This window comes from Dermacentor albipictus, chromosome 1 (genome assembly GCF_038994185.2).
Source record: "Dermacentor albipictus isolate Rhodes 1998 colony chromosome 1, USDA_Dalb.pri_finalv2, whole genome shotgun sequence".
In the NCBI taxonomy this organism is placed as follows: domain Eukaryota; kingdom Metazoa; phylum Arthropoda; class Arachnida; order Ixodida; family Ixodidae; genus Dermacentor; species Dermacentor albipictus.
The window spans coordinates 59,595,728-59,618,506 of record NC_091821.1 but is presented as its reverse complement, the minus strand read 5'-3'; the positions used below and the strand labels follow the sequence as shown (position 1 = coordinate 59,618,506).

General features: G+C 45.9%; 1 protein-coding gene and 1 long non-coding RNA gene across 3 annotated transcripts in view; both read right to left on the bottom strand.

Annotated features, from left to right (window-relative positions):
* Positions 1 to 11,959, bottom strand: part of LOC135918368 (uncharacterized) — a 142,325-nt gene extending 130,366 nt beyond the window's left edge. For both annotated transcript variants that reach the window (XR_010569643.2, XR_010569642.2), the window contains exons 1-3: positions 11,835 to 11,959; positions 11,555 to 11,656; positions 11,043 to 11,193 (exon numbers count right to left, since the gene is read on the bottom strand). This is a non-coding gene — a long non-coding RNA (uncharacterized lncRNA). The remainder of the gene's footprint in view (positions 1 to 11,042; positions 11,194 to 11,554; positions 11,657 to 11,834) is intronic.
* The window catches only part of LOC135918354 (RYamide receptor-like), a 262,805-nt gene that overhangs the window by 159,413 nt on the left and 80,613 nt on the right, over positions 1 to 22,779 (bottom strand). The gene's annotated exons all lie outside the window — the stretch shown is intronic.

Genomic DNA, 22,779 nt, shown 5'->3' with positions numbered 1-22,779 from the left:
TGTCGGTTGCGTTCGTTGTCTCCGGACATACGGATGCACCCCCCGCCTGGGTTACCACGACGTGAACAGACTATGCTCTACCGACTGTGGCTAGGCGTTGCCTTTACGAACTCATATGCTTTCCTGATTGGAATGGCCAACAGCCCCACGTGCGATACATGCAACATCGACGAGACGCTCGCACATATTATCTGTGTCTGCCCACGATATAGTGCTCAGAGACAAGTGATGTGCAGAGTACTTGACCAGTTGGACAATCGTCCACTATCAGAACTATAAGCTTTAGGCCAATGCTCCGAAAGAACACCCGCGTTGAAGGCCTTACTGGCGTTATTAAGGTTCCTGCGGTCTTCGGGGCTTCACGACAGACTCTGATAATGCCGCCCCCTACCGCTCTGTAGTGTACGCGCTTTGTTCGTGCTTGTCTCTCTTTCTTTCTCCCCCTTCCACTCTGTTTCTCTTTTTATCCCCCTTAACCCTTCCCCCTGCGCAGGGTAGCCAACCTGAACTACCTCTGGTTAACCTCCCTGCCTTTCTCTGCATTATCTTATCTCTCTCTCTCTCTCTCTTTCACTTAATTGCACTGTGCTCAATCATCTCTGGATCTTTATGCCATCAGCATTCCTTGCCTATTAAAAACACTTCGAATCTATCTATCTATCTATCTATCTATCTATCTATCTATCTATCTATCTATCTATCTATCTATCTATCTATCTATCTATCTATCTATCTATCTATCTATCTATCTATCTATCTATCTATCTATCTATCTATCTATCTATCTATCTATCTATCTATCTATCTATCTATCTTATACCGTGTTGTTGTTTTTTTCGTTGAACAGCTTGGCTAACGTTAGGTGGGACGCCCTATATATCTTGGGCCACTGGGTATGTGGTCTTGATGCCTTCGTGGTCGTTCCACCGCCGGCATACCAGCTTCTTCGACTCTCGTCCTGCCGTTGACATCATGCCACTGTCATTCTACAGTCGTCGTCACCCGATTACCGTCACGCTGTCGTCATCAAGCCGCCGTCATCCCATCGTCATCATTTCAGAAACGTCATCCCATTCTCGTCATGCCATTGTCACACCACCTGTGTCATTCCATCAACGCTATTCCTTCATCCATCATTCAATCGTAATCATGCACTGGTAATCATGCTGTCGTAGTTCAATCATGTTTGTGCCACCGTCATCATACAGTCAGCGTCACAGTCGTCATCATGTATTCGCTGTCAACTGTCATCGTCAAGCCATCTTGGTCGTTTCAATGTCGTCATTCCTGCTTCCTCACCCGATTCTCGTCATACCATCGAGGGTCCTCACGCCATCGGTCGTTATGGTCATCATCGTCATGCAGTCGTTGTCACGCCAATGTCGTCATACACTCGTACTCATCACATCGTCCTCAGGGCATCGTCACCACGTTATCGTCGTTATACCATCATCATTATTTCAGAATGTTCACTCTAATGTCCTCATACCGCCCTTCGTTGTCCCATCGTCGTCCTTCCTTTTTAGGCATACCATCGTCGTCACTGCGGCGTCGTCATACAGTCGTCGTCGTGCCCTCGTGCTCATGGCCCACACTGGCGAGCGAGCGAGCGTCATAGAAATGTGGACTGATCCTGGCGGCAGTGTATGTGGCATATTGCCGAAGCAATGGAGATCGCTGAATAAGAACTACAGATTGTAAATAAGGGTACCTCCAGTAATGTGTGTCACTACATTGCTTGAATGCTAGTCGCATTAACGTTGACATAATCGTCGTATGGGTTCTCACGGAACTTGTTCCGCAGCAGCCACATACCGCCCCCTGTTGTTAATAGTTACTCTTCTATGATTCTATTTATTTATTTATTTATTCATTTATTTATTTAGTTACTTACTTACATAATAATTCAGGCTAATATCAAAGGCCCAAGCAGGAGCGGAGTACAAAGTTTGAGACATAGGAACCATATACCTATAGAAAGACTATGCAGAGTGTACTCAGGCATACAGCTCGAGCCTCAAAAAGCAAGGCACTGTGTTATTCTACAAATTTTCTTTCCTACTTCCTTGCTTGCCGTTGTTTGTAAACCTCCTTGGACTTCTGTTTCCATCCTTCGCATCCAATATGCGAAACACCCGTGTCCGGTACACATGGGGGCCCGTTAAATATCCGCTGGTGGTCAAATTTAATCCGGACGGAGTCCCCCACTACGGGGCGCCTCATAATCAAATCGTGGTTCTGGCACGTCAAACCCCAGAATTCAATTCAATCCAACCGAATATTCGGTCTCTGCTTGCATCACTTTACGCACATGAAGAGAGGTCGCACTTGGAAGGATTGACCGCCGACAACAGCGCCCGCCAGTCAACTCCGCCCGAGCTCGACGCCACGTAGAATGCAAAGACGCTGCAGCAATGCGCGGAAGAGTGGTCACGTGAACGTCAGCTGACCCAAAAAAAAAGGAATAGGGAGAAACAAATGTGAACTAGCCGGGCTTTTCTTTCTGATAGGGGTCACCGTAGAGATCCACTAAATCAATTAAGATGGACAGAGTATTCTTTGAAAACTCGATTTTCTTATATCTCCCCGATTTCAGTTGCTTATAAGAAAATAAATGAAAGGTGAAAGTCCCTGTTCTTTATTTTTAAGAGGGAATTACAGCAACGGTACGTCATCCGTGTGATGTCACGCATGTAAAAATATTCTCTCGTACTTGAACAATGTGCTCGATGTAAACGTTCTCGAAACTTGCCATGTTCTGTATCTGGCTCCTTTAGAACAATTTTTGTCCATCTTTACCGACAAACAATTAAGTGGACTCGGGAACGCGTCGTATAAATCTATGACGTCACGGCGAGCGTGTGCGAGAACTTCACGGTGGCCTCACCAACCGTCCCTCGCTTTGTGCCTCTTCTGGCTTAGCAAGCCTCTTCGCTAGATGAGAGTGGCTTTATTTAGTATTCGTTAAGTGGCACTTTACAAATACAGCCCAGCTAAATTTCTTTTTCTTTGGCGCCCATATAAATGAATGCTCTCACCCAGGCACGTACCCAGGATTTTCTTTAGGGGGGGGGGGGGCGCCACCTCCATCATCATCATCATCATCATCATCATCATCATCATCATCATGTTTTATGTCCACTGCAGATCAAAGGCCTCTCCCTGCGATCTCCAATTACCCCTGTCCTGCCGCCAACCGATTCAAGCTAGCACCCGCGAATTTCCTAATTTCATCGCACCATCTATAGCTTTCTGCCGTTTTCTACTGCGCTTCCCTTCTCTTGGTACCCACTCTGTAACCCTAATGGTCCAACGGTTATCTAACCGGCGCATTACATGACCTGCACAGCTACATTTTTTCTTCTTGATGTGAATTAGAATATCGCCTATACCCGTTCGCTCTCTGATCCAAACTGCTCTCTTTCTATCTCTTAACGTTGTGCCTAGCAATATTCGTTCGATCGCTCTTTGCGCGGTTCTTAACTTGATGTCAAGTCTCTGCCCCATATGTCAGCACTAGCAAAATGCACTGAGTGCACACCTTACTTTTCAATAATAATGGTAAGCTTCCAGTCAGGAGCTGGCAATGTCTGCCGTATGCGATCCAACCTATTTTTATTCTTCTGTGAATTTCCTTCTCATGATCAGGGTTCCCTGTGATCAATTGACCTAGGTAAACGAACTCCTTCACAGCCTCTAGTGGCCGACTGGCGATCCTGATGTCTTGTTCCTTTGCCCGACTATTTGCCATTATCTTCACCTTCTGCATATTGATATTCAGCGCCACTCTTACACTCTCTCAGTTAAGGTCTCCAATCATTTGTTGTAACTCGTCTGCATTGTTGTTGAATAGAACACTCTCATCGGCAAACCGAAGGTTGCTGATATATTTGCCGTCGATCTTTACTCCTTAGCCTTCCCAGTTTAATAGCTTGAATTCTTCTAAGCACGCAGTGAACAGCTTTGGAGAAATTGTGTCTCCCTGTCTGACCCCTTTCTCTATAGGTATCTCCTTGATTTTCTTGTGTAGAATTAAAGTAGCTCTAGAACCTCGTAGATATTCTAACGCGAAAGACGAGTCAGTAGGACGAGAAACTATTTACAGATTATATTTACAACAACAGCGCTGACCGGTTAAGATTCACAGCGCGAGCCCAGTTCGTTCTTCCTCCTCTTTTCTGGAGTGATGGCACCCACGCGCCTCGTTCAAACAGATACCACACGCATGCAGCAATATTTTCCAAGGTTTTTACGTGAGCGTTCTGTACTCCTTGATTACTTAGTGCCTCTATGACTGCTGGTATCTCTACTGAGTCAAATGCGTTTTCGTAATCTATATAAGCCACGTAGAGAGGCTTATTGTACTCTGCGGATTTCGCGATAACCTGAGTGATGACATGGATGTGATCCATTGTAATGTATCTCTTCCTGAAGCCAGCCTGTTCTCTTGGTTGACAAAATCCAGTGTTGCCCTTATTCTATTGGAGATTATTTTGGTAAATATTTTATATAATACTGGGAGCAAGCTAATGCTCCTATAATTTTTCAATTCTTTAACGTCTCCTTTTTTGTGGATTAGTATAATTTCTGCATTCTTCCAGTTTTCTGGGACCCTTGCAGTCGATAGACACTTCGTATAAAGAGCCGCCAGTTTTCCAAGCATTATGTCTCCTCCATCTTTGATCAAATGGACTGTTATTCCACCTTCTCCTCCCACTCTTCATCGTTTCATTTCTTGCAGGGCCCTTCTGACCTCATGGCTAGTTATAGGAGAGTTTCTGTATCCTGTTCATTACTGTTTCTAAGTGAGGTATCGTGACTCCTCTGGGCACTGTATGCAGGTCAGCTTAGAATTTTCTGAATTGATTTCAGGCTGCGCTCATTTTTTACGGCTTCTTCAGTATTTCTCATGTTATAGTTTCGAATATCAGTTATTTTCGCCTTGTTGATCAGTTTTGACAGTTCCGCGAATTGCGTAACGCTGTGCGGCCGCCAGTCCCATAAAACCGCGTAGAGCGCAGGACTCTGCGATTCTAGACGTACTGCGCTCACCGCGAAAGGTTAGAAAAACACCCACATAAGCGCAGCAGAGAAGTGGCTACGTGAGGCGGTTCGACCGATAACTGTAGAAGCGTCATTCAAAGCAAGTAATTGTTCTCCACTTCCGGCAGCGTTTTCTCTACTTCCTTTTTAAATAAAAAGATGTTGATCCATAAATATTCTCATAAACAACAGTTAACTTTTTTTAGTATTCGATTTTCCTTGCAGTTTGGTTGTTGCCTTGGCTCTCTCTCTTAATTTCTTAATTTCTCAACTCCTTTCGATTTTTGTTTCCAGTTGCCAATTTTGCACGAAAAGTGCTATACAATTAGGGAAAAACAGACGAGGTAACGGGCGACCGTCATCTTGCTTATGGGTTTAAGGGTTATTACAGGGTTTCATGATGGACGCACTTTCACATTATTTTATTTCCCACCTTATCTAACCCATATCACGTGTATATGGTTGCGGCATTTCTGCCAGCCTCGCGGCGAGCCGTAACTCAAGGAAATATTGAAGCAAAGGGAAAAGTTAAACGCAATTGGCATTTTCTCCGGCCGCAACTCGTTCCACGAGAGTGCAGACCAGCTCAGTAACAGCCGCATCCCTTTCCTGGTCCCAGGATAAGCCTAAACAAAGAAGGTTGAACTAGCAAAAGCAACAGCTATGCGCGTGACGGTTGAATAGATGGTAACAACTTAACGCATCTCGAGTTAATCGCACGGGTGCGGAATCTATGAGAAAACTGTCCTTCACATTACAAGAGATGCCGATAACTACCGCCATCTAAAAGGAGTGAAAAGGGCAGCATAATGCTGACCGATTAATAGCTGCCAAGTCTCAACATTGATCTGGCGGCGCTTTAGGAATGTGTGAGGAGTGGTGGCGTGGGTGGGGAGGGGGGGGGGGTATGCCACTTGATTTCGGGGGGGGGGCCCCCGCCCCCCCCCCCCCCTGGGTGCGTGCCTGCTCTCACCGCTGCTTTTGGGTGAAATATGTAGGGAGAAGATACTCATTGTTCTTTCGGCATTGCTGCGCACTCGGAGAAATTTTATTATCCTGTTCCGTTCAACTTCATTACGGATTTCAATGAAATACCCGATACCAAAGCCCCGAGGCCAAAGCAGCAAAGTAAAGCGAGTCCAATATCGTTCAGCGATCGCCCAGTAAGGCCATACCCGTCTGCAGGTCGAACCTCACAAACACTGCTACGAAATGAACAGTAAAGCCTTCTGTGCGCGAGCGCGTGTGTTTTATATACAGCCTAACTTAATCCCGTCGCCAGCGAAGTAAGAGATAACAGTAAACACTATTCGAGGATTTTTCTTCGTTAACCGCTTTGGCCACAGAAGGTATCGAACACGTAAATCCCGATTTCGCCAGACCCTTCCTTCGGTCCTGCCTGGCTTATGGGTCGCGAGGATCTGCGACTCAGGGAACCAAGTTGTGACAATAAGGGGGAGGGCGCAGGACGTGGCCTCCATTTCTTGGCCAGAAGCAATCTCGCTGCGATGCCACAGTACATCTGGCACCAAGGTGAAGGAGGCTTACTCACATGTGCGGCCAAGAAACGCTCGATGTTATTAGCGAGACATGCCCGGCATACAATAGTTCTTTAAAGCGAGTACGTGAAAAAGTAGTCCCATAGTGTAAAACTGGCAGAAGTGAACAAAGTCCAAATACGCTACACTCCTACTTAGGTTGCGACCTGAAATACAAGTTTTATCCAAGCGAATGACATTGTACACGCCGAGGCGCAGCCTCGGGCCTTCTTTCCTACCGAGGCCTACATTACATAGCGGCAGACTTACTCTCTGAAAATAAGAAATAGCTAAGCGGGTCGCGTTGTAGTGATAACATTCGCGTGCCAGTGTGTGACACGTGTGTGTCCGTGCGCGCGATTAACTTCGCCCTTCTCGTCTCTTTTTCCCGCTTTCGTCGCCTCTCCAGTGCGGGCTAGCAAACCGTGCTCAGCCTGGTTAACCTGCCGCCTTTCCTTCATTAGTAATTATGTCTCCTTTTTTTGTGTGATTATAGTGTGTGGTGCGATCGGTGCATAGATATATATACTAGATGATCACAATTATGTTTTGCACAATTTTGAAGATCACTCAATTTTTAAAGTCCTTGTGAGGATTATTCAAAGGAGCTGACATTACTTGTACGAGAAATCGAAACACATATCCAACTAATTAACGAAAAATAATTAACAAACTTCGCGATTAATTATGTTATGGCACACATACAACTTACGAATTGTAGTCGGTGATTTTGTAAGCCATCTACAATAAAGTTAATCTTCAGGATGACGCCAGTTGCTATAGATATGCATTGCCAAAATTTGGGAAGAAATACATGGGCGTCCCGGTTGCTTTTTTATTTCAATGCATCAGAGAGTTTTCTTTTTTAAAAATTACGTTGAACAACAGTGCATTCTTATCACTAGTTTCATGGCGCATATCTCTAAGCCACCCATGACACTCAAAGTTCATATAGATATATATATATATATATATATATATATATATATATATATATATATATATATATATATATATATATATATATATATATATATATGAAATGAGATCATCCTAAAGCATAATCATAATCACATAATGACATCAGTATGCTTACAACCTGCCCGCACGACCTATAGCTATATATACAAAGGTATCGGTCCGGATAACTTTGCATCCATTTTGTTTTAAATAATTAATTTTTTAATTAATTGATCGCTCGATCATACCAGTTAAACATGCCTTACGGCATACCTTACCGAAGACGAGAGGGCCATAACGAAAGCATCCCTAATTTGTGTTAGCACCAACGACCGAAAAAAAAAGAAAACTCCAGTCGAGGCGTCCCTATAGGGACGTATAAATCAACGCTATTATTATTATTTTTTCTTCGCGGATGAGAATTCCAGGTTCACGCTCCCGCGAGGCGGGCGCTGGAACAAGCTCAACAAGCATTTAATTAATGCAGTGATGTCGACGCCGCACCAGCACTGTACGCGGGGTGCCCGGCCGTTGTGTAACGCTGCGCGTGCTGCAGAACACGTGTGCGTCGCCTCCGTGTCAGGCAGTCGCGGAAGCCCGGCGACGCGTCCAGGGCTACTCGCGTGATGGTTCTTGTTGTCGAGCTGCAGGGGCGTTTCGCGCACCCCGACCAGACACGGTGCTTTTTTTTTTTTTTTTGCGACTGTTCGCTTCGCTTGCGATGCCGCTCGTTTGCGAAACCCACATTTCCTTCGACGGAGGCACTAAACGGTTTACTATTTTGTTATGCGAACGGTAAGACAGCTGTTGCCTTACCGAGGCAATTAGGTATTGTTTCACTAATTAACAGGCCCTAGACAGTCCGTAACTCATATTGGTGTCTTATAAGGTTAGCTACAACACGCGAGCTCTTGTTTGCTGACAGGTCTAAGCCCTTTTGATTATTGTTTTTAGCCCGCGCTAGAAGTGTATTAAACACTGTTGCGTCGTGTACAAAAAGCAGGTTCGCGAATGCCCGTGTGCCACATATTATCGGCAGGTATATCACGCCAGCTTATCGGAGTGTGTCATCCAAAGTCCAGCTTCACACGTCATTCGGAGTCACGTTAAGCATTCAATGCGATATTTATTTGCAAAGCACGAGGCGTCGGCAAAAACATGCTCGAAATAAAGAATCGACACAAACCTGCCCCTAATGTGGTTTTCTATAAGTGAACCTTTGAGCTCGCCTAATATACTAGCGGATAAATAGTGTCACGTGGTACAGTGATAGGGAGGGGAAAAAAGGATGTGTAGCGATGACCCTACTAATTACTTGAAATGTACTTCGCAACTTTTTTGTAATTATCGACTGATTCACGCACACATTCTGCGTACTATGTTTAGCAATTGAGCAAGATGTAGTTAGGAGAAATGGGTTTCAGATTAACCTGTTTTGAACCGACTGGCGACAAAGTATAAATCCACAGCCGTACCTATACTATGCTAATTAGCTATGCCTATTACTCCCACTGAATATATATATATATGCACCTTCTTGTGAGCAAGGATCCCCCGGGTGGTACGCGTTCCTTTGCTTTTTTACATTCCTTCCTTTTGTCTTCATCCCGAATATGAGCAAGATCATAAAGTTATTAACTTTAGTTGCTCAATTACAGATAACAAAACGCCCACAGCAATCTATGTAGGTATAACTCAGGAAAGTGGCAGGCGATATTATAGCGTTGTTTGTGAAAGTTGCACGATTGCCTCGCGGAGATTTCTGTAGCTGACGTTTCATGGTGCTGCGGAATTCTTGCGGCAAATATGCCTCAGAAGCCAGCTTTCGCCTAACTTCACGGGATGTTCAAACAAGCAAAAACTTCCTATTTATTCTTCTGGATGACCATTGCAGCTGACATTCGGTCGTTCGAATGCACCTGATTGAATGCAGTTCTTTTTAGTCCAGTTCAATTATAAGGACACGCTTTAGCTTATTTTCTATAGTAAGGAGCGCACTACAATGCTTTTGCTTTCTTCCTGACTGACGTTAGCAAAACTAAGCTTAAAATATCGCTCGCATTGCAGCAGCATTGCCTCGTCGAGGCCCTTCCTGTCGCTGTTCGCGTTGCCGCTGTTGCTTAGGAGCTTTTCTGCCGCGTCAACCGCTCCGCTCTTTTATATATTCTTTCTCGACCAGCCCTTTGAGTAATGTTCACCCGGCAGTAATGTTCAAGTGACTGCTGTGGCAGCCTGCTTCCCTCTTTTCATTTTCGTAATTGTTTGGACTCCCTTACAGCAATGCCCGAACGGGCGGTGTGGATCGCTTAATAAATAAATAAATAAATAAATAAATAAATAAATAAATAAATAAATAAATAAATAAATAAATAAAATCTTTACACACGTACATACCGATGGACCGAGAGGGGTTCCCACATAAAGGCCACCGTTCGCTCTTCTGTACAAGCTCCATGTAGTGATTGCTGGCTCCCTTTGGCGACTGTTTAGCGAGTGCCTCATTATCGAGTTTTAACGAGGCTGCCATGTTGCACCCTCTAACTTCGTTAGAGGGCGCCAAAGTGTGGTTTGGCAGCCCGCTCGCAGGTACCACACAATGTTGTCCCTGCGTTGTACAGTACATACAACACCCGAATTGTCTACAACACCTGAAGCGCACGTTACCGGATATTTTACTTCAAGAGCAGTTTAGAGCTAGAAACTTGGTCTGCTGTGCTCCCCTGTCTGTCTGTCTGTCTTTTCCGTTACGCTTGTCGTCATAAAGCTGTCGTCATTATCGTGTCGTAGTCAGCCCATGTTCTCACCCTCAACGTCACGCTGGTCGTGCGGCGAAGACAACTTTTGCAAAGCTTTCTTCCAGTTGCCCCTGCAGTGTTCCTGCTGCAGACAATCCACATACGAGTAAACCGGCTTGTACACTACAGGTGTATAGCACGGCCACGAAAAGCTGCCAGTGAGGATCGGCCGGCTTTTGTTGTTGCCAACGGTTCTGCAGTGTGATGCGAACTCGCTCGTCACCAGAGGTGACGATTTGCTTACATCTGCTAAGCGCCTCTAACTAAGAGCGCGGCCAAGCAGTAGCAAACCATCTTTGGGGAAACCCTCCGGGACTAATTTCTTTGGGGAAACACGCAAAGCGTATCTCCCAAACGCTGTCCTCTAAATTTTTCACCTGAGCTAAGTGACGCGATCCTGACCGTGTATGCTGTAACATGATTCATTTCAAGCGGCGGCGAATTACCGGGGGGTACCCGCCGTGGTTGCTCAGTGGCTATGGTGTTGGGCTGCTGAGCACGAGGTCGCGGGATCGAATCCCGGCCACGGCGGCCGCATTTCGATGGGGGCGAAATGCGAAAACACCCGTGTGCTTAGATTTAGGTGCACGTTAAAAGAACCCCAGGTGGTCAAAATTTCCGGAGTCCTCCACTACGGCGTGCCTCATAATCAGAAAGTGGTTTTGGCACGTAAAACCCCAAATATTATTATTATTATTATTATTACCGGGGGGTGCCACGAAGACGGCCGAGAACGTTCGAGCACGGCCGGCCCTTAGAAGATCCTCTCCCGTACATCGGGTGAACACACGGGAGAACACGCAGAGGATGATCCCTTGTAAGCTCCTTAGCCGTAGCGCTGATGCAGGCGCCATGCGCTAGAGCAGGAAGATTTAGCTTAACGCATGGGCGCTGACAGTTCTTCTTGTATACTCTACACGCGAAAGGCTGGAATTACTGTAACAGCAGTATGTAGCGAGTATAACAGCAACAGCCCACTATTAAAAAAAAATTTTTAAAAAAGACGTACGCTGTTACTCTCAGTTTCTTTTGATTTTCTTTGCTTGCACTATAGACAAACCTGCCAAAGAAGCGCCGTTTAAATACAGGCAGCAATGTATCATACCGCTTAACGGCACATGTGCGAAAACGGCTGGCATTGCGTCCTGCAGTAAATTCTCCAGTTGTCTCGAAAAAAAATATTTTAAAAAAGCAAAAGCAAAATGACACCTCACTCACTGTCGTGGTGAAAGACTTCCTAAATCTCTGAAAAAAAAATAAAGAACATTTGATTTTGCCAGGCCGTTTGTTTCATTCCGCTCCTGCACCGTGTCCATGCACCTGGAAAAAAAAAATTCACAGAGCTTGAACAGAAAAGAAAGAGAAAAAAGGAAAGAGGTTAGCGTATTCTCGTTGCCGAGTGTAGTATGGGTTGCTTCTATAATGAAAACTGCCAGCGCTATGTTATTCATTAGATCCTTATCGTTACGTACTTCTAACCACTGGTAATACACCATACCATATAGTATAGGTCAGCGTGCGCATGGCCGTGTGACTTCCTTCATATTGTTTTCCTTGCGCCTGGCGCGCACGTCCTAGCACGGTGGAGTGTGGCGCCTATCTCGGTTGCCAGCGCTCTCCCGGGAGCAGGAAAAAAAAAGAAAGAGGGGCAGCGATAAATGCATCTGGCGCACTAAAACGGCTAGCAACAGTCTTCACAGCCGGCTGAAGGCAGGCAGTAAAGAATGAAAAGAGAATGAGAGAGAGGGTTAACTTATTTTTATGCAACAGGGGACTGCAAGTAACGACCGTAAATATCGCAGCAGCGAGTGCCTTCCAGGTGTATTCATGCGGACGGCGCAGCGTACGTGTACTTTTCATTTTTTTTTATGCCGACAGCAGGGTTGAATACGCCACCTGGTTTCACAGTATACAACCGACCTTTTTCGAAAGCAAAATGAAATAAATAGTGGTTGAGCGTGCAATACATATCGCGCGCCACAAGGAGAAGAGAACCGTGTTGAGCGCATCGACGGAGATGATCCACTGACTGGGAATAAGGAATGCTACACCAGGGCCAGCGCTCGACGCCGCACTCTCGAGCTGTGCTCGTAAAATTGATTTATCAAGTCGCTGTGTGGGTCTACTAGCTCCAACATTTTCCGCGCACTGATTTATGCGGTCGACGGTCGATCGCTTTTCATATTGCTGCTTCGGTCTGGATTCGGCCTTTGATTTCTAGTGAGAGCAGGAAATTCTTGTAGCGAATTGAAGCGCTTTACAGAGCAAGTTCCTCGACGATATTCTTTTCACGAGTTTGATTCAGAGGCTCCACAATATGAAGTCAATGCTGTTTTTTTTTTTTGCTGGAAAGGAGAGGATGTAGGTATTTTTTTTCCTCAGGCATGCTGTATAAAGAACGCCCTGTCGCCGGGACATTCACTCCATATTTAGCAGTATGTGGAGTTAATGATGATGACCTTCCGCAAGATTTCCGCAATCCATTTCTATTAGATAACGCTTGCTGCTGCTCCTCGTGTTTCAATTAAGAGCGTTGTTTAAGCCTGCGGTATACCGCCCGATCGTTCTTTTCTCGCGGGTACGAAAGTACAACGGAAGTATGTTTTTCTTTATTTTTTATCGCCTTTTTACCTGCTAGATTTTGCCGCTACTCAGTAATTATCCACTCTAACCTCCCAAACCCAAGCGACTGTCACCAGGCTTTCTCGTTCCGACTCTTTATTACGGGCGTAGCAGTTCTTCGAGCAGTCGTCAACTTTTCCGGTAATTGGATTTCGACCGAGTGACGGTTCGTTGATAGACCTATTTGCCTTTCGTGGTGACAAAGGTGTACATAGCCAAGAGGGCGGCACGAATGGTGACAGTTTCATTTCGGTCAAGTGTTCGCGACGTTTACTTCGTAGAGCCAGCGCACTGCTTGCAGGAAGAAAAAGAGCGGAGTCTTTCAGCGAAGAAAGGAGACTAATATAGGCTGTTCGGTGGAAGTCGGCCGCCTGCCTTCCAATAACTGCTAAGCGTTATCACAGGAGCGCGTTACTAAGACGACAGCAATAAAACTGTCGCGGTTATCACAATCTTCGAGCCAAGACTACGTGACAGTGTCCACAATGCGTAGCCACAACCGCCGCACGCAGTGCCGGGTTAAGTGACGTCAGTACCTAGCGCGTGGGCATAGTAGTAGCGAGGTTCGCAGGGCTGAGCTCGACGGCTCGCCTTTTCCGCTGATAAACGGTCTCAATCTGTTGTAAGCACATTTCCTCACAGTGCCGTAAACACAAGAAGCCGCGCCGTAACCACAGCGCTCGCTTGATTTCCCTTCGATCAAGTTCGCCGCACATTATTGACTGGAAGATCAGCAGCCGTTAGAAATATATGCACCTCTCAAATGCATTTCCCCCACCCCTGCCTCCACAAGGAACATGGGGCCGAATTAACAAGTCTTTTAAATCGCAATTAGCGGCGAGAATTTGGAGTGGCGCCCTCTCGCGAGTGACGTCACGGCCAGGACGCCGCTCGCTCCGGCTCGCTCGGCTGCCGCGCGCGCTCGTTCCCCTCGTGCATTCTTGGGGTATTGGGGGCTCGAACCTTACTTTCTGAAAGACATTTTGGATTATTTCTGCTGCCATGCCTGCACGGCAGTTTCTTCTTCGAAGACGCCCGAGTCATGAAAATTTGCGACTTGGAAATCGCAAACTATGTAGCGCTGAAGAAGCCTACTGGTCTTGCAATGCATATATGTGTCTGTCCATTAATTTAGCTTAAAAATAATGTCTGCAAGTTCAACACGTGAAGTTATGTATGATGCTCCTCTAAACACTTAACATTCTCTTAGTACTTAGCTATTAGAGACATCGCATTTTACATGAAAGAAAAGCCTTAATATTTGGTGTCACCATTATAGATCCGTGTCAGAAGGACACTGCCCAGTGAAGCTTTCATCACGGTTCTTATTACTCAGGTGAGTTTTTCAGTCAAATGTGTCAACTGTAGTAACGACTAAAAGGAAGAGTTAGGTGCGCATTTCGTGTGAGAAGGTTTGGTACTACTTTCACCGTTCTCTGAAACAGCACCCAGAAACGCATTGGCTGTTAACCACGACGGTGCATCATGTATGGTACATATATACTGCACGAATACCATCACAGCAATGACATGAAGGAAAATTTCGTGGTTAAGATCGAGAAACAATCAGCTGCAAGCGATGATATGTGTCATAGTGGCCCTCACTACCTTTTATCGACGATATGGCTCACCCCTTTGGCAACGGAAACGACCGGCTGTCGTTATGGCGAAGCACGTATTGTTCGCGAAACCTACTAGTTCACGACAACTTCGAATTGAAACCATGAAGTGCCTCTTTACAGCGCCAATTACAATGCCTATAGCAGACTCGAGACACTACAGCGCAGCTTAGGCTGCCCTGAAATGGAAAATTGAAACGCATTCTGCCTCATCATGTCTCGACCCTGAGTTGTTTAATTATGCAAACTGAAAACTATTCGCTTCAACAGTACATAAAAGAGGACCTCGCATACCCGCCTCATAAAGAAGGCACCATGCGCAAGCCTCACACGAATTCACTTGACTTTTGACCTCCACTGGAGAACAATGATATCTTCGATATGTGCCACACTAGTAATAAATGAGCCTTCGGCTTCTTGCTGGCTGCAGCGAAACGGTACAAAAGGCATATTTCACGCAAAATTTGACCCGAGCAGCCTGTGTCAGTTCTCCAAACAGATTCATCATGTCTCTTTTTCAAGAAAGAAGCACCAGTAAATTGCTCAAGTGAGTTGAACGTGTAGCACAGAAAGGAAATAAATATTGGTACATTCCTTTGCGTGTTCTGCAAACGGCTGTATCTGTATTATGATACGTCTGGCAGGACAGGTATCCGTATCTCTATTTCCGATACATGAAAGAATGTATCGTCTATCTTAAGGTACAAGATAGCGCTTTCTCAACATCACCGGGCAAAACTATAAGCTTTGGCTGAACTCCGCTTCTCAACCTGATACTGCTGCCACTAAGCCACCTGAATAAAAGTAAAGGCAGCGACATTCTTTTATCTTTCCGCCAGAGTCCTCCAGTGAGGGCAGGCGATTGGGTCGGCACGCCGTTATTGGTGGAGCAGAGTCACGTGATGGCACTCTCACCATCTCGACAAAATCAAGCGCGCGAACGTCTACGCGCAGCCGACCTTTTGTTTTGTTGATTTTTGTGTCTTTAGTTGGGTCGGCGCCATGACACTTGCTCGTATAGCCACCGTACTGTGCTGCGTACGCAATGCGTGCGGCGTCTCTCGCGCCAATTCTGATGCCGCTATAGCAGTGCTCTTCTATAGATGCTCTTCCGCAGTGCTTTGTTACAAAGACTGAAGAATGCACCAGTGGGATCGCCTTACGTCTAGAGGATTTCACACATCAGCTGTTTGAAGGATGTCGTGGATGTAAGTTTGACTATTGTGAACCAAAGCGTGGATTTCGCTGCTTCATGGGAGACTTGTGCGCAAGGCGGCTATTTTGTGTACGTGATTGTTGCTCGCAAGCGCCAAAAGTAACTTTTTGCATTACGTGGCATGCGTAAATAGTAACACGTTTGTCGACAAGGCGAATACTCCACAGTGGTATTTGCTCCAACCTGCAGAGGCTTCTTATCGACGATCTCGTAATTGGATGGCGATCCCCTAGCTGGTCGGCAAGCAGAGCGGCGACTCCCATCGATTACAAAAGCGACAAGCAAAAACCGCTGATAGCGCAGCGTGTACAACGCTGCGCTACCAGTTTCGGAATGAAAATATTGTACTTTGAGCAAGAAAGACAAAATTTTTTATACTAACAGAGATTTGACTCAGATGAAACAAATGAAGCGTTTGCTGCTGCACTATACAGATCTATAATAAGAAATCTGCCAATGTATCGAAGTATCATAATATGGAAATAGAAATAATCTGATCGGATGCAATAATTGCGGTAGTATTTTACTCAAATACACAAATACATCTGAAATACTTGTCGCCAGAGTATATTGCATCTTATCATGATACAATTGCAAATTATCTTTGCCCAGCCCTGAATTCATAGCACAGAAAAAAATTATTATTCGAATTGAACTACGGGCATTTGCGTGCCAAAGCCACAGGTGGATTATGAAGCACAGCATAGTGGGGGACTACGGATTCATTTTGACCACCAGGGGAATTTCAACGTGCCCCCAATGCACGGGACACAGGCTTTATTGCATCTCGCCTCCAGCGAAATGCTATATATATATATATATATATATGCTATATATATATATATATATATATATATATATATATATATATATATATTATAATACCGAGACCGATCAAGTTGTCCAGCGCTGTTTATTCCACAAAAGGCAACGCCCGCAGCTCACGCGCGAAGAAGTCGAAGAAGAGGGAAGATGATGATGGCTATGTACAAATGAAAACGACGAAGTACGTTAATAGTGCTTACACTAACTTCCCCCCGTCATGGAAGCGGCCAGCCTGGCCGCAGATTAGAGATTATCTAAACGGGGAGTGAAGGGCTTCATCCGCGACACATGAACAATTTCGGCATTCCGGCGGCGCCGGTCAGTGACGGAGTGTACTGGGCGGACGAGATAGTTCACTGCAGATGTTTGCTGCACAACGGTGTATGGACCAATGTAGCGTGGAAGGAACTTCTCACAGAGGCCTGGGGTGCGGACTGGAGTCCAAAGCAGGACTTGGTCTCTTGGGTGAAAACGTAGGTCACGGCGTTTGTTGTCGCAGTAACGCTTGCGCTCCGCTTGGGTAGCTTCTGTGCTTTGCCGGGCGATTTGACGGCAATGTGCAACTCGGGCAGCAAAATCTGGAAGCGACGCGTTAGGCGAAGAAGCTGCGAAAAATAGTTCTCTGTCGAATATGGTGGAAGGAGATCGTCCATACACAAGGAAGAAAGGGCTGTAGCCGGTAGTCCGTTGAATAGCAGTATTATATGCGAATGTCACAAAAGGAAGAATTTTATCCCAGTCAGTGTGGTCAGGACGGATGTACATGGAAATCATGTCAGACAGCGTATGGTGGAAGCGCTCAGTAAGGCCATTGGTTTGCGGATGATAAGTAGAAGTAGATTTGTGGACGGTATTAGTGGCTCGAAGAACTTCCTCGAGAACTTGTGAAGTGAACGCCTTGCCACGGTCACTGAGAAGAACGCGAGGAGCCCCGTGGCGCAAGACGATGGCGCGCAAGAAAAAGTCGGCGACCTCAGAAGCGGTACCGGATCGCAGAGGAGCAGTCTCGGCATATCTTGTTAAATGGTCGACCGAAGTGACAATCCAACGGTGACCAGAGGGTGTCAACGGCAAGGGACCATATAAATCAATGCCAACAAATTCAAAAGATGCGTCCGGGCAAGGGAGAGGTTGTAGTAAACCGGCAGGAGGGGATGTCGAGTGTTTGCGGTGTTGACATGACGCACAAGAGGCAATGTATTTGGCCACCGTTGTGGATAGGCCAGGCCAGAAGCAGCGGGTCTTTATGCGGTCGTAAGTCTTGTGGAAGCCTAAGTGGCCAGCCGATACATCGTCGTGAAGTGCCTCTAATACCCGCAAGCGAAGGCAGCGAGGTAGAACTGGGACCCACCGGTGACCTGTTGGGTGGTAAACGTAGCGGTGTAGCACACCACCTTGAAGGCGGAATTGTCGAAGTTGGCGTCGCAAGCGGCTGTTGGGTGGTTCGGTGAACCCACTAAGGCGATCCATGAGAGCTCGACAGTAGGAGTCGGCCCGCTGAAGCGAGACGAAATCAGAGCGTGATGAAAGCATAACTTGGTCCAGGGGCGTTATCGAGAGTTGGTGGGAGGCAAGCGTATCATAGGAACGACGTGGTTGGGAAGACGACGGCGCGTTACCGGGAGAGAGTGAGAGTGAGTGAGTATATATATATATATATATATATAAATATATATATATATATATATATATATATATATATATATATATGAACGAGAAGAAAGGGGGTTAACCGAGGGACCCGATATTTATTAGTCATATAATGAGAAGCCAACAAACACTGACACCAAGTACAACATAGGGGAAATTGCATGTGCTTAATAAATGAAATAAAGTAATGATAAATTAATGGAAATTGAAGTGGATGAAAAAACAACTTGCCGCAGGTGGGAACCGAACCCACAACCTTCGCATGTCGCGTGCGATGCTCTACCAATTGAGCTACCGCGGCGGCGTTTCCACATCCACTTTCTTGGGTATTTATGTGTACTAGTACTATTCTATGATTTTTTCATCATTAGCCCTCCGCAGTTTATGGTGGAATGCTTTTGGGCTGCGCCCAGATCGCCTGTCTGTCACGCGACGTCACGAAACTACGAAAACTCATCGCGTCAAAGTAACGTATACGCATTAAAGATGCATTAATATGCTTCCCCGTTCTGAAATGAATAGAAGATGGCTGCCCGCCGATCGCTCTGGCACTGGCTACTCGGAGCCACCAGGGAGAATGGTTTATTATTATTATTATTATTATTATTATTATTATTATTATTATTATTATTATTATTATTATTATAAAACATTTTGCGTGGTAATGCAATGTTGTTCAGCCTTTTCAGCACGTATACGACATCGCCCTGCCAGATTTCCTGAGGACCTGGGGCTAAATTCCGCAAACCTTTTCATTTGTAAGAGTTCTTTACCATTGCTGGCCGCCTTCGCTATTACTATGCCCGGCATAATGGTTGGCTGCACCATGATATTACGAAAACTTCTAGCGAGATAGCGTTTTTGTGAAGACGGGCGATGATTAGGTGCATTTTTACCCTTCCGTTGAACGCCTCCGCGATTTTCTGCCAGACACCGAAAGCTAAGCAAGAAGTGCGCGACCAATCTCCGACGCTGGCACCACACTCCTCATCGGGTTATCTACTTTCGCTGCGCTAGTCCGACTCCACTGAAACCCTCTCCACTTCTGCGAGCTCCACGCCTCTGGTCAGCCAATTTGATAACCAAACAAAAGTGGCTTCCTATAAAAGGACAAGAGCGTTTCATTGGCCTGTTCAAACAATGTTGCGAGTCACCGCCCAGTGCTTCCGTCGGTGGTTACGTAAACTTATTACGTATCGTTATGTAAACAGATTGGAATAGCTTTACGTTATAGGGCCTCAGGTTCCGACAAATCCTGATAATGAGCATATTACGAGTGAATTAAGGCAACAGACCAATGGCCAGCAGGTTTGACGAACGAAAACCTTTAGCTGGGATTTGCGAAGCTGCTTGTGCTCGTATTTACAAAAAAAAAAATGTTTTCTTAGGTTAAAATTCTTCGTGAGAGCTTGTGACAGCCGACCGTGATGTTAATTGAACATATCATTCGCAAAGGTGGCCGGTCAATGACAAACACCGTTTACGAACGAGCAACTTTGTGAATTCGGTTCTTTGTAGGTAAGGATCGACTGTCATTTGCCTCACAGTCAATAACACGGTCAGTATCGCGATTAGTCGGCGCGCGTTCTTATGAACCGCTCTATTGTGTGCACTGTTTCGTGCAAACGGGCCTTCATGAATTCCACCCAAGGAGCCAAATTAACAAAAGTGTTCATCCGTAAAATTGTTTAAATTACGTGCGTTTCTTTTCCTCCGATTCGAGGCCATATTTAGAAAATTTCTTACGGCAGAGCTGTGCATAAGACAAGCGTTGACGTTCGGCCCTGTTGGTAAGACTAATATTTGCACTTTTTCCTAATAAAACTTTTGTTGAATTTAGTGCTTGTGCGTGTCCACTTGCTTGTCCTCGTCGTCAATCTGCTCAATCAATCCTATGTATGTTAGTAAGAGCTGATATCAGCCAATAATGACGTCGGGCATATTATTATTACTGAAGGCGACCGGGAAATGGTAAGCACTTAACAGCAAAAAGCTTCGTGAATGCGGTCCCTATTTATTTGGTGACATCCCTCCGGCCGATTGGCCCATCCTGGCGATGGCTGTATCACGGCTTTGCTCAAGTCAATTACAAAGGGCAAAAAAATATACATAGTAGATAGAATCGCTAGATAATACGACCCGAGGGCCAGCTTTTCCAGTACTAAATTTGCGGAAAGAGCTAGTGCGATGCCTTCTCATTCAGCGTGCCTTCGTTCTTGCTCGTATGCGCATCATGTGGCAAAGTGAACCGTCTGCTTCCGTATAGTCACATGTGAGGATGGTCCTTGTAAAGGCAAGCCTTCTGAGCGCGGGCGTTTTTTGCTTCTTAACTCCTGGGTGTCTTTGAGCGACTTTTTTTCATGATTGAATTAAGGAATCACCGAGTTGGCGCATATACCACGTAGACCATATACCACATAGACCATACTTCACCAAGTGGGATTCTCCCAGTGAGCTAGGCGGATCATCTATCCGATTAATGCGCAAGCAAAGTGAGTTGCTTCCACGAGCGTCTTCCGTAAGCTCTCAATTAACGTTGGTGGCTGATGCGTGAACACTCTACACATGTAACAACACTCTCTTGGGGTCTCCCTACAATAGCCTTCCTGCATTACAAGGCGCTTACCAGTTTATCGTCAACGTGCTTACAGCCCTGAGGGTGTGTGCAGGTCTGTCTAAAAACACCTACCATAGGAAGCATCGTAGAAATCAGATCATTATAGATTCCCACGCTTCTACTATAGTCCCTTCTAAAGCTCGCGTCTATATATAGCTCGAGTCCCTTCTATAGCTCGCGAAAGCTTTGCTGCCATGCCAGGTGATTGCCTTCCTTAGGAGCGCAGCTTAATCCCGCTGTACTAGCCCGTCTGTGCCGACGGAACCCACCTGAAAACCACCTTCCTGGTGTATTGCCACGTCACAATTACTTGGTTCACGAAAGAAGTGCTTTTAGGCCAGCCCTGACGTAGTCTTCCTTTGAGCTTAGTAACAACTGCTGCAGTGCTCAGTATCACATCGAAACTATTCCTTTTGTTATTTTAACATTTCTGTTAAATTTTACGTCAAATTCCTTGTTCATTAGAACTTTAATCGGTGCCAGAGATTGTCTTGTGAACTGCTCTCGAGGCCACGGTGTAATCATTGTAACGATGACTTTGAGTCCGTGAGGACCACACTTCACGCGCAGAATACGCGCGTAGTTTTCGCAAGGCCGCGGTACTTACTTCACGTTCTACTGTTGCAGACGAAACTACGTGACCCAGGCGGCCAGACCATGGGTGCTATAGCGTAAAACTATTCCAAACATTTCTATTCCAATTCTAGAATCAGCCTACCGCGATTGGTCAAAAACTTTTTTGGACCACCCCCACTTCACCTGTCTGTTACGCGACGTCAGAAAAGCCGCGATATCTCCCCATCTGATATGACGTGAACACATTTATTATGCATAATTTGACTGAACAAAGCAAAAAATTGTTATTTCTGATTCGACGCCTTCTTGCCATTAGCCCTCGGCTATTGGTCAAACGTTTTCGGGCTGCAGCCACTTCACCTTCCTTTCAGGCGACTTCACAAAACCGCAAGAACTTACCGCGTCAACGTGACGCGTACGCGTTAAAGATGCAATAATATGCCGAACAAAACTCAATTGTCTTCGGAATAGCCGCCCTGCCTCGTTCCGAAAGGAATAAAGGATGGCTGCCACCGATCGCTCCGGCACTGGCTAATCGCCCCTGCCGAGAGCATGGGTTTATTTGCGTGTAGTAAAACTTTTTCCGTGGCCGTGTAACGTTTTCGAGAACATTCGGCACTTTTACGACCTCGTTCTGCCAACTCTTCTTTGCTGAGGATCCGTTTTAGCGTCATCCTTAAGCTGCCGTTGCATGCCGCCGCGATTGTCGACGAGCTACCGCAAGCTAAGTGAGAGAAAGCGGACCAAATGCAGACGCCGGCACCACCCTCTTCATCCGGTTGTCGATATTCAATGCAGTAGCTCGGCCCCATCGAATCCCTCTCCACTTCCCAATCCCACTCTTCGCCTCTTGTGAGCTAATTAGATAAGACAGGCCGCTCAGTGCAGGCTATGTTATTCGTTTTTCAAGCAAACAAAAGTGACCTCCTATGAACGAGGGGAGCATTTGATTGGTTTGTTCAAACAACCCTGCGGGTGACCGCCCGATGCTTGCGTCGGCGGTTACGCAAATTTAAAGTCAGGAGATTCGAATAAAAACATATTGGAATAGTTTTACGTTATACGGCCCCATGACACATTAAGGGAGGGTATGCAGAATGCCGCTGCGCACCTATCTCTCTGTGTGTCTTTGTACACTTGTAGGTGGCTTTGAAACGCTGTGCTCGAGTAGACTAGCACAAGAAACTTTGCTTGGCAGTTGAAATGGCGCGTTTCGCCGGTAAATGGTGTACCCTGAGGCTGCAGGTAACGTCCGAAAAGACCATGGCGGGTCCAGGCGGCTGTACTGTAGGCCATTTCTGTACTAAAAATCGGGACG